The 9,673-nt window shown below is 27.8% G+C and overlaps 1 protein-coding gene across 23 annotated transcripts in view; it reads right to left on the reverse strand.

Annotated features, from left to right (window-relative positions):
* CaMKII (Calcium/calmodulin-dependent protein kinase II) overlaps positions 1 to 9,673 on the reverse strand; it is a 196,375-nt gene that overhangs the window by 63,092 nt on the left and 123,610 nt on the right. The window lies entirely within an intron of this gene.

Here is a 9,673-nt window from a genome sequence, read left to right on the forward strand (position 1 = left end):
GTTTCAGTTTCGAATATAAAAACAGAAAAACATATTTATATTGGAAGACGCTTTCCAAAATAACACTTATTTGAATTCACCATATATTTTTTCTAACATACTCGATTGAAAATACGAAATAAAGGTATTCTAAAACAACAGAATCAGTCTCTGTAAACATTGAATGGAAACAGACAACGCTTCACTCTCACTCTTCCACAGGAGTTTATAAGGACCGTCAGGCTACTGGAGGCAACTCACAGACTGGGCCTAAGGTTGATGACCAAATACTTTTCATCGCCAATCATATTTGTGATCCTTCGAGACTACAGCACACGGATTTCTTATCCGAGATCTCACTCACAAAGATCTCCAAGCTGCACACTGCCAAAAGTGAATTCTGCACAAAAGTAAACTCTGTCTACCATAGTAAGGGGGAAAAATGGCGACTGTTCCAGACGTAACAAAAATTCTTTTTTGGGTTCTTTCAAGTAAAGAAAACATTATGTGTTATTTCATGTTAGTAAAAGGTACAATTTTCACCTAAACTGTACTAGGGATAAAGTAAATGTATTTAAAAAGTCAAAATGACTCTGCCCACCTTAGTTGGTAGGAATTAAAAATGGAGGTAATTTCAAAACGTCACAAAAAATAATTTTTCGTTTGGAACTCCATATTTTCAAAACTTAATAGAAAATCATTTTTAGGAGAGCAAATTTTCTAAAATATGAGTCCTAATAGAACTGTTTACACTCTATAGTCTTTGGAATACAGTTTTCAAAACGCAAAATTTTTTTTTTTTCAAAATCAATATTTTGAGAATTTATTTTACCAAATATCATGGAATTATAACTCTTACAGCTACGAACATCGTACAGATTTCAATTAGCTCTACATTGAGGAGTAGAAGTAGCAGTTTCCATGATATTCTCCAAAATAAATTGGTAAAATGTTGAGTTTTCACATTTTCACAACTATAAGACCTACAAATACCTGTTATCACTCAAATTAAAATATTTATCTTCGTAGGAACAGCATATTTCATGATGTTTGCCAAAATTAATTCACAAAATATTGATTTTTCATTATTTAGAAAAAAAAGGTTACTTCTTGAAAAATTATACCTCAAAAACCATTGAACGTAAAGGGCTCATATTTTAGAAAATTTACTCTGCTTTAAGAAATGTGCTATGAAATCTTTTAGTATTGTAGGTAGTATAAAGTATATGGAGCAGCAAATAAAAAATTAACGAAAATTTGATTTTTTTTGGAATAAAATAAACTTCAGGAGGTGCGCGCCTTAAATACTTTAATATTTAATTTTTCATAATAATTACTGATTTTCTTGTACGGTCTAGGTAAAAATTGAACCATTTTATAACAGAAAAGTACGTAATTTATTTTTTGACTTAAAAGAACTCAAAAACATTATTTTTTTGATAACTGAAATGACCATCTTTTATTCCCCCAACTATGATTGGCAACGCCATCAATTTTGACTCTTAACTGTACACAGTTTTAACGAAAAATCAAAATCAGTGCAATCAAACATTGGGGTGGAATAACTTTTTTTTTAATCCTCTTGAGCTCTTAGACTAAGTTAAACCAGAAACATCGGTATCCGTTTCATTCCATCGTCCCAATCAATTTCACTTTCACCAAAACAATACAGAATTTTTTTTTTAATTTTAAATTTATTGCTAATACACTTGAAGAAAATTAAATAATAATACAAAACTGATTAAAATTACCTTTAGAGAAGATAACACGACAGGGCCCTACAGAACACTAACAAATGATAACTTATAATAACTACTTAACAGTGACGCTTGTTAACTTTCACGTACACTCTCGCAGAAGGCGATATTAATGATAATATTTTTAGAAAATTAATTCTTGCAGCGATTCTATCGGTCTGACCTTGAAATTGTTTTGTAAAATGTATTAGCTGCCTTTAAATTTTTAACGCGACAATAAATCACAAAACAATCGGAACTGCTTAATGTTGAAATTTCTATCAATTCAATCTTTAAAGTTAAAATATTATACATATTTTCTTAAGTTTTTAATCATAAGTGCAATTAAATACATTATAAACTAGTTCATAATGATTACGAGTTGTAGTTTCCATGATATATACTAAAATAAATTTTTATTTTCTTACTTGAAAAAATATTGGTCAGTGCAAAACTGTTTCTTAAACATTTTGTATTAGTTTACGCCATAATGTCAAACAAAACTATCGACATAAATATATTTGTTTACAACATACTACCTCATCATAAAATAATGTTCTTTGAGCTTAAAATTTGTAGTTCGTGTTTTTAAAAATATTTTTATTTAACTAAAAATTGAATTAAAACTGCCTTACATTAAATAGTACTTAATGTTTTCAATATTATGGATATTACGTAAAAAAGTAGATGATATTTGACTTTAAGGTGTCGATTTGTAAATGACTATTTGCACTCAAATTGAAGCTAAATTTAATGGCCTATCAGATAGTTTCCAGTATTATTACGAAATAAATTCAAGTAAATTTTCTACAACATGAGCCCTGATAAGAGTAGTTCCCAAAATGTCGCTTTTCAAAAGCAAAACATTTTCCTAATAACGAAGAATAAATATTTTGAGAACTTATTTCGGTAAACCACGGTAATTACTGCTCTTACGAACGACGTACAGATGTCTATTAGTGTAATTGAGGAGAAGGAGCGAAAGTTTATATAATATTCTCCAAAATAAATTTGCAATTATTTGCTTCCTCGTTGCTCGGAAAAATTTTTTTTTAGTTTATAAAAAAACTATATCCCAGGAATTATCATACGAACAGATGCTTATTATCACTCAAATTAAACCTAATTGAAAAGGTTTATCAATGAATGAATCATCGGTAAAATTAATTTACCGAATATTAATTATTCATATTTGGAAAAAAAAAATGTTAGTTTTTAAAAAAAAAAAAAATCTCGAAAATCATTACATCAAAGAAAAATTACTAAAATCTAAAAAAGGTGCTTATAATTATATTTTTAATGGCACTGAATGAAAAATGAATGTAGTTTTTAAAATTCAATTTACCAAGACCTTTTGGCCGCAGACATATTTTTTTTTAGCTCATTATCAAGTGAATAATTGATATATATAAATCAAATTTATTCTATCTTAGGAATTGTGTATTAGATGTACAAATATCCATTTCTATTCAAATTTAAGCAAGTTTCTAATACAGTGCCAAAATAAATTCAAAGAATGTTTATTTATAGTTATTTGGAAAATAATGTTGGTTTTTTGAAAACCGTGTTTCGGGAATGATGGAACGAAAAAAATAACTCGAATTTTAGTAAATTCACTAATCTTTAAAAACGTTCTAACAATCATTTTCGTATGATAGACAGCTTTAAATATATTGAGCACTGAATAAAAAATTAGCGAAATTTTAAATAGTCAATTGGGGTTTTTTTTGTTCTTATGAATTTAATAAGTTGTTTTTTTTTTTTTCATGGATTTTTATAAATCTAAAATAAAAGATCTTGTATTGTAGGGTTAAAATAAACTTTCAAATAAATGAATGAATTATCCTGAAACATAAATATCATAACTTTTCAAAAAGTATAATTCAGCAACTAATGGTTTTACAGAAACCTTTTCCATAGTTTTTTATAGAACTATTAAAATCAGAAAAGAACATAAATTATTATTTATTTTTCAATAAACTGATTAATTATTAAGTTTTATTAAAAATTATTACACAAATGGCGTCGAATGCAGTTCAGTATTTCCAAAAAATCAATAATAAATATTTAAATGAACATACAAAAATAATTTGAATGCGCACATTAGGTTCGATTCCTTCCTATGTAAGTCGTTACAAATTTATCAGTCATTCCACGTATCCAAGGTCTACTCAAAGTTATTGATAACTAATTTATACATGTAAAATTAAATAAACTTTCAGGTAATTGTGTAACTGTTAAGAAATTCTATTAATAATAAGTTTAAGGAGTCCACACATTCATTCGTTTCAAACGAGAATAATAATTATCATAGACATAAAAACACTAAATACGTATATTGAATTTTTAAAAAATATATTTTTTATTTTTTTATTGATAAATATTACATCTGCCACACAGTTGTGGGCAATAGGTAATAGTGATGTATGATCTCCTACATACTAAAATAAAATAAATGAATAAAAAAAAAAACTCTCTTAAAATATATACAAATAGAAGAATAAACAAAATGAACATAATCAAACTATCTGTATGAAAAATAAATAATTAAATAAAATAACATAATGATAAAATAATATAGTCTCTAGTGACATTTATACTCTAATATACAATATTTACACAATCGACCTGAGGATCCCTGAGCCCACTCTGTCCCCCACGTGTGAGGGGTAGAGCAGAGCTCAAAAGATCCCAGCGCATCCCTCTCGCCGCATCACTGGTAGTGAGCCGGTGGAGGCTGAGCAAGTGCGCTAAAGCCGCAAACACTCAACATGAGTGGAGAATCTGACCATTGCCAGAACTCCAATAAAAAATATATATAATTATTTTTTTTTTTTTTACAAATGTAAAATTATGGTAAGACCACATTTCACAAGGTTTTTCTTTCAAAGACATTAAACGTAATAGAATAAAAATTCGTGAGTAAATTTTTTAATAAAACGGGATAATCAAAATCATAATATTTTTATAGGAAAAAATCTTTAGATATGATATAAAGATTTTTTTTTTATTTCTAGATAATACTCATTGATCATTTTCGGATTTTAACTTCACTCCTTTAAAAAAAAAATACCTAATTAGTACTTTCATTGTCTTTTATATATAAGCAATCAAATAAAAAAATATTAATAATTAAATAAATAAGATTATTTCCAAAAGAATTCGTTTGACTGTACAGTACGGTGATTCGCTCAACAGGTTGTCTCATAATTCAGATATACATTTCGACGGGTTAGTAGAGATTCAGTGATCTCATAAATTGAGGCGTTAGGTCGTAAAACATGATTACTGAATTTTTTTATGAATTCAAGTTTTTGGCATAATCGCATTTTTTAAGGAAAATATTATAAATTGTTGAAAAAATTATTTAGGAAATTTGTTTTCTTAAGATAATAATGTTGATCTTATGTTACGGCAAGTAACTTACTTTTTGAACGTAAATCGTTGTTTTTAACAAGCATTTTAGCATTGTAAAACTTTTTATTTTGTCAGTTACTATGTTTTACGATCGATGGCCTCAATTAAGAAGGGTTCCGGGGAAATCATATTTATTATTTTCATATGTTCAAAAATCAGTAATGTTTTAAATATATGATGCCATATAACACCGATGTTTTTTTTAACATTTAAGGCAGCCGAATAAATCGAAAAAAAAAAAGTTTTTGAGCGTGGAATGAAAATTTAAATGCTTCTTGTTAAATTTTTTTTTCAACTAAGCAGTTAAGGAATCATAGAAGATAATATTGGAGATAATTCACTGGATAAAAGATTAATTGATCAGGATTTCTTAAAGCTTAACCATAGAGACAGAAAAAATCAAACAGATTAAGTTAATAAATTAAATCAAGGGCGTGCCCATGATCAAAAATAGGGGGACATCCCATAGGCAATCAGTTGTGACTTTGCAGGACGGAAAAGACAAATTAAATAAAAATTATAATAATTGTTCTAGTATTTTATTAGTTATAACAATTAGTATTTGCTTGAAAAAAATATTTTTTATTAAATTACTAATTTTTTTTCCACTTCTAGGGGGGCAACTGCCCCTTCCTTCCCCCCGCTAGGTACGCCCATACCTTAAAAGAAAAAAACAGCTTGTTATTTGGCTTCAAGCTAATAACATGTTTACTTTATTATTACTGAGAAACTGTCAACACACCAGAGTTTCCTATTATGAAAATTAAGCATGAAATGAACTTATTTTAATTTTTTTGTATAATTTAAATTTATTTTATCTTCTTATTAAAATCTTGTCTGAGGACTTTATAAATTTTTATTAATGCTTACTGAATTTTAATTTCCTTTTAATGTTTTATTAGTTAATTATCATTTTACAATTTTGAACACTTCGAAGGCAATCCATCATCAACCTTATTGTTTATGCAATATAATATGTATACATATTTTATTATATAGTAAGAATGTAAAAAAAAAATTAGAAGTCGGTCTGGCCAGTATACAACATTGCGGATAAAGAACTGTCAGGTTTTCTATTGATAGGAGATTCAAGAAAAAAAATGAAGTATCTGCTTCTATTTCTATAGTGAAGTAGAGCGAAGAATGTAGGAATCGGATTCAGTAAAATTGTTTGGAATAGAATTTCGATTATTAAGTGCAGAAGATGGTCGAGGGGGGGGGGAGGGTGGTCAGAAAAAAAAATTGATTCGTGCCGACATTTCGACCTGAGTTTCAGGTCTTCATCAGGGAGCTTTCGGCAGAGATATTGGTTAAACTCAATTTCGGTTATTGAGTAATCGTTCGATGTTCAAGTTCAATTTGATTTTACCTGAACATCTAAAATCCTGATATAATATCAACAGACAAACGTCATCTCAAAATATGTATTTTATTAAACAATAGATAAAAAAATTCAAATCTGCCCCCCCACCAATTTAGCTTTGCGTGTATTATTAAAAAATAAATATGCAGTTATAAAATAAGACAAAAGAAGGTTATTGTGAAATTGATAAATTAGGAAAAAAACAGTACATGAACCGGAAAACCGATAATCATAATCTCTAATGCACCATAACTAACCTTATGGCCTTGCGGCTTTCAAGATACGAATAAAACACACCACTGTTATTCAACCTACTATATCAGTATTATTAATTAGTTAAGATCATCAATGGTTCGTCTTCTGGCAGAGCTGCAGCAAGAATGGCTTTAAATAAATTGTCTGTAGTTAAGAAAAAAAAACTATTTTTTATAACAAAAAACTATTTTTTAGCATAAATCTTAATTTAAACATCTTCTGAAAAAATCATTTGAAAGTTAATGAAATTCTCTACAATATAAAACTAAAACATCTAACTCCTAACAGTACATATATGCAAAGATTAGTACTCTGGAGTCATATGTATGTTGTAAATATCAACCTAGTAATGTTTAAAAATATATAAATAAGTTATGATAAACATTAAACATAATATGCGCAGAACTCATTTTTTTGTCTTTCAATTGACTGAATTGTTAATTTTGAATGGTCTTTACATTTTCTACAAAACACAAAAAAAAAAATCATCGAAATGAGACTATTGTCTGATTTGCACTTTGGATCTAAGTTTATTTTGGAAATATAGACATGGGCAAGTTTAAAGTTATTGTAATCCGCGATTGATGCATTAGTGAGAAAAATGTTATACATGTTTTCTGTATAATGCATTTTTTTTTTTGTTTTAATTGGCTAAAGATGTAAAATCATCAATATTGGACTGTTATTAGCAAAGATTTGCACTTTGGATTTAGTACATTTTGCGAATATTAATCTGGGAAGGTTAAAAGATATTGAAATCTTCCATTTATCTAGTAGAAAGAATTATGACAAAAATTAAATATAATTTGGGCATATTAAAATGATTTTGCAAAAAATGGACTAATATTAGCAAAGATGTTTACCCATGTGCTGAAAATATTGTATTATTTGTTTAGGTTCCCTTGGAATTGTGTTTACTATTGTAATAGCTATCATTGGTGGTTGCAGGCTGTATTTTTTAATAAAAACCCTCAAGTTTTTTTCTTTAACACATGCTGCTGTATTCTGTCTTCTGGTTTGGTTCTGTTACTGGAGGAATGTTGCGGGTCCGACAATTTAAATTCCTGAAGATAGATGCATTGCGCCTCTTTCACTCGAGATGTGCAACAAGATTGCAAATGACTTCGTTTGTCGGTACCAAAGTAATAATTAAATATTACAAGTGAACATTTCCAGGTAGGAAAATAAAGATATCAAAAACATTACAAATAGCTGAATAAAAGAGTAATTAAAATTTATATAACCAAAATAAAATAATAATGACGTGTATATGAACACTTGATTTTCATTAAATAGAATAAAATATATCTTTTCATTTAATCTATATAAATGCTTAAATCTAGTAACTCTCTTTCCTCTATTGCAGCGGTTCAAAGTGGGTGCCGCGACACCCCAAGCTTACGGCAGGGGTGCTTTCTCAAAATTTTTAAAAAAGACAAGAAAAAAATGAAAATTAAATTAGGAAATATACAGTGCATTCCAGCAACTCTACACCGTTTTTTCTTCTTTTCACCGCTTTGACAATAAATGTGCCAGCATTTTTTTTTTTTTTTTTAGTGCGATACGGGTGCCACAAAATGTTTTTAACCACCATGGCGAAAAAGTTTAGGAATAGCTGCTCTATTGTATGTTTTATTCATGTGACGAGTAAGTCATTTAAGCCACGATGGTTCGTATAATCCAAAACCCGAATAAACAAAATCAGTCATTCCTAAGTCCCCCTGCTTACCAAGGATTACTGAACACAGTCATCATCGTAACTCGGTATTACCATATTCATTTTTGTTTCTAGGGTTTCATGGTTGTTTAGAAACATTCTTTTATTGTTTTTATTTAATGATATGATAAATAATTAATTTAAAAAATAAAAATATATAATAATAATGTGTATAGGTTTTCCCACATGAACAAAATTCAGGCAAGCACTCAAACAAAACAGTAAATCGACAAACAAACTACTTGAAAAAAATGACAAAGCACTTTGAAAAATTAAAATTATTCATCTTAGTTATTTTCAGATAAAGCTCTATTATTGAGCCGTCAGCAAGTTTTTCGCTAGAAGCACCTAACTCTGTAAGGATTCTGTTATGAAATTAAAGAACATCTTATATACATAGCCAAACATTTCAAGTAAATAAAGAACTCAAAATAGAATAGTAATTTCAGTCCTGTATTCATAAATATCTGTTTCTATGAGTTTAACTATGAGGTAATTATAATACTTTCTATTCTACATTATTTGAAAAAAAAAAAACACAAATTAATAATACTTGAAAAGTTCAAAAAGTATCATTAAAACGTTTTAGTCAAGAATTTAAAGAAGGTATCAAATAGTTATAAATTTATGATGTCTACGTAATTTGAAACCAGATGTTTTTAGTCCAAAAATCCGTGAAAAATAATCAAGTTATTTCACCCCAATTTTTTATTACTTGAATGAAGACCATATACAGTTTATATATAATAAATATATATAACAGCCAAAGTGGATGACTGCCTATCATGGAGAGAGGAAATAAATAATGGAAGTTGTTGTGAAAACTTACAAATATTCATTTTTCATCGTTAAAACTATCAAAAACAATAAAAAAATTAATAGAATATCATTTGAAGTAGAGTAAATTTGATCAAATATGAGTCCTAATAATGCTTTTCTATAGTTTCCAAGTTTTTCAAAAAGCAAAATTTTCTTCCAAATAAGGAAAAATCAACATTTAGACAAAGATCAGAGAAATTATAATAATTACTCAAATTAAAGCGAGTATAGAGACTTTTTAATTAGTGATAAAAACATTGTTTTAGTTTTATTATAATAAGAATATATGCTCGTATACTGGGTTAAGTTTGTTGTACCTGTTAAGTTGTTATGTACATTACATGATATATATATACAGTTGATGAAAAATATATATATATGTATATT

The sequence above is a fragment of the Halyomorpha halys genome, unplaced genomic scaffold (genome assembly GCF_000696795.3).
Source record: "Halyomorpha halys isolate HHAL.00 unplaced genomic scaffold, Hhal_1.1 Scaffold36.1, whole genome shotgun sequence".
NCBI lineage: Eukaryota > Metazoa > Arthropoda > Insecta > Hemiptera > Pentatomidae > Halyomorpha > Halyomorpha halys.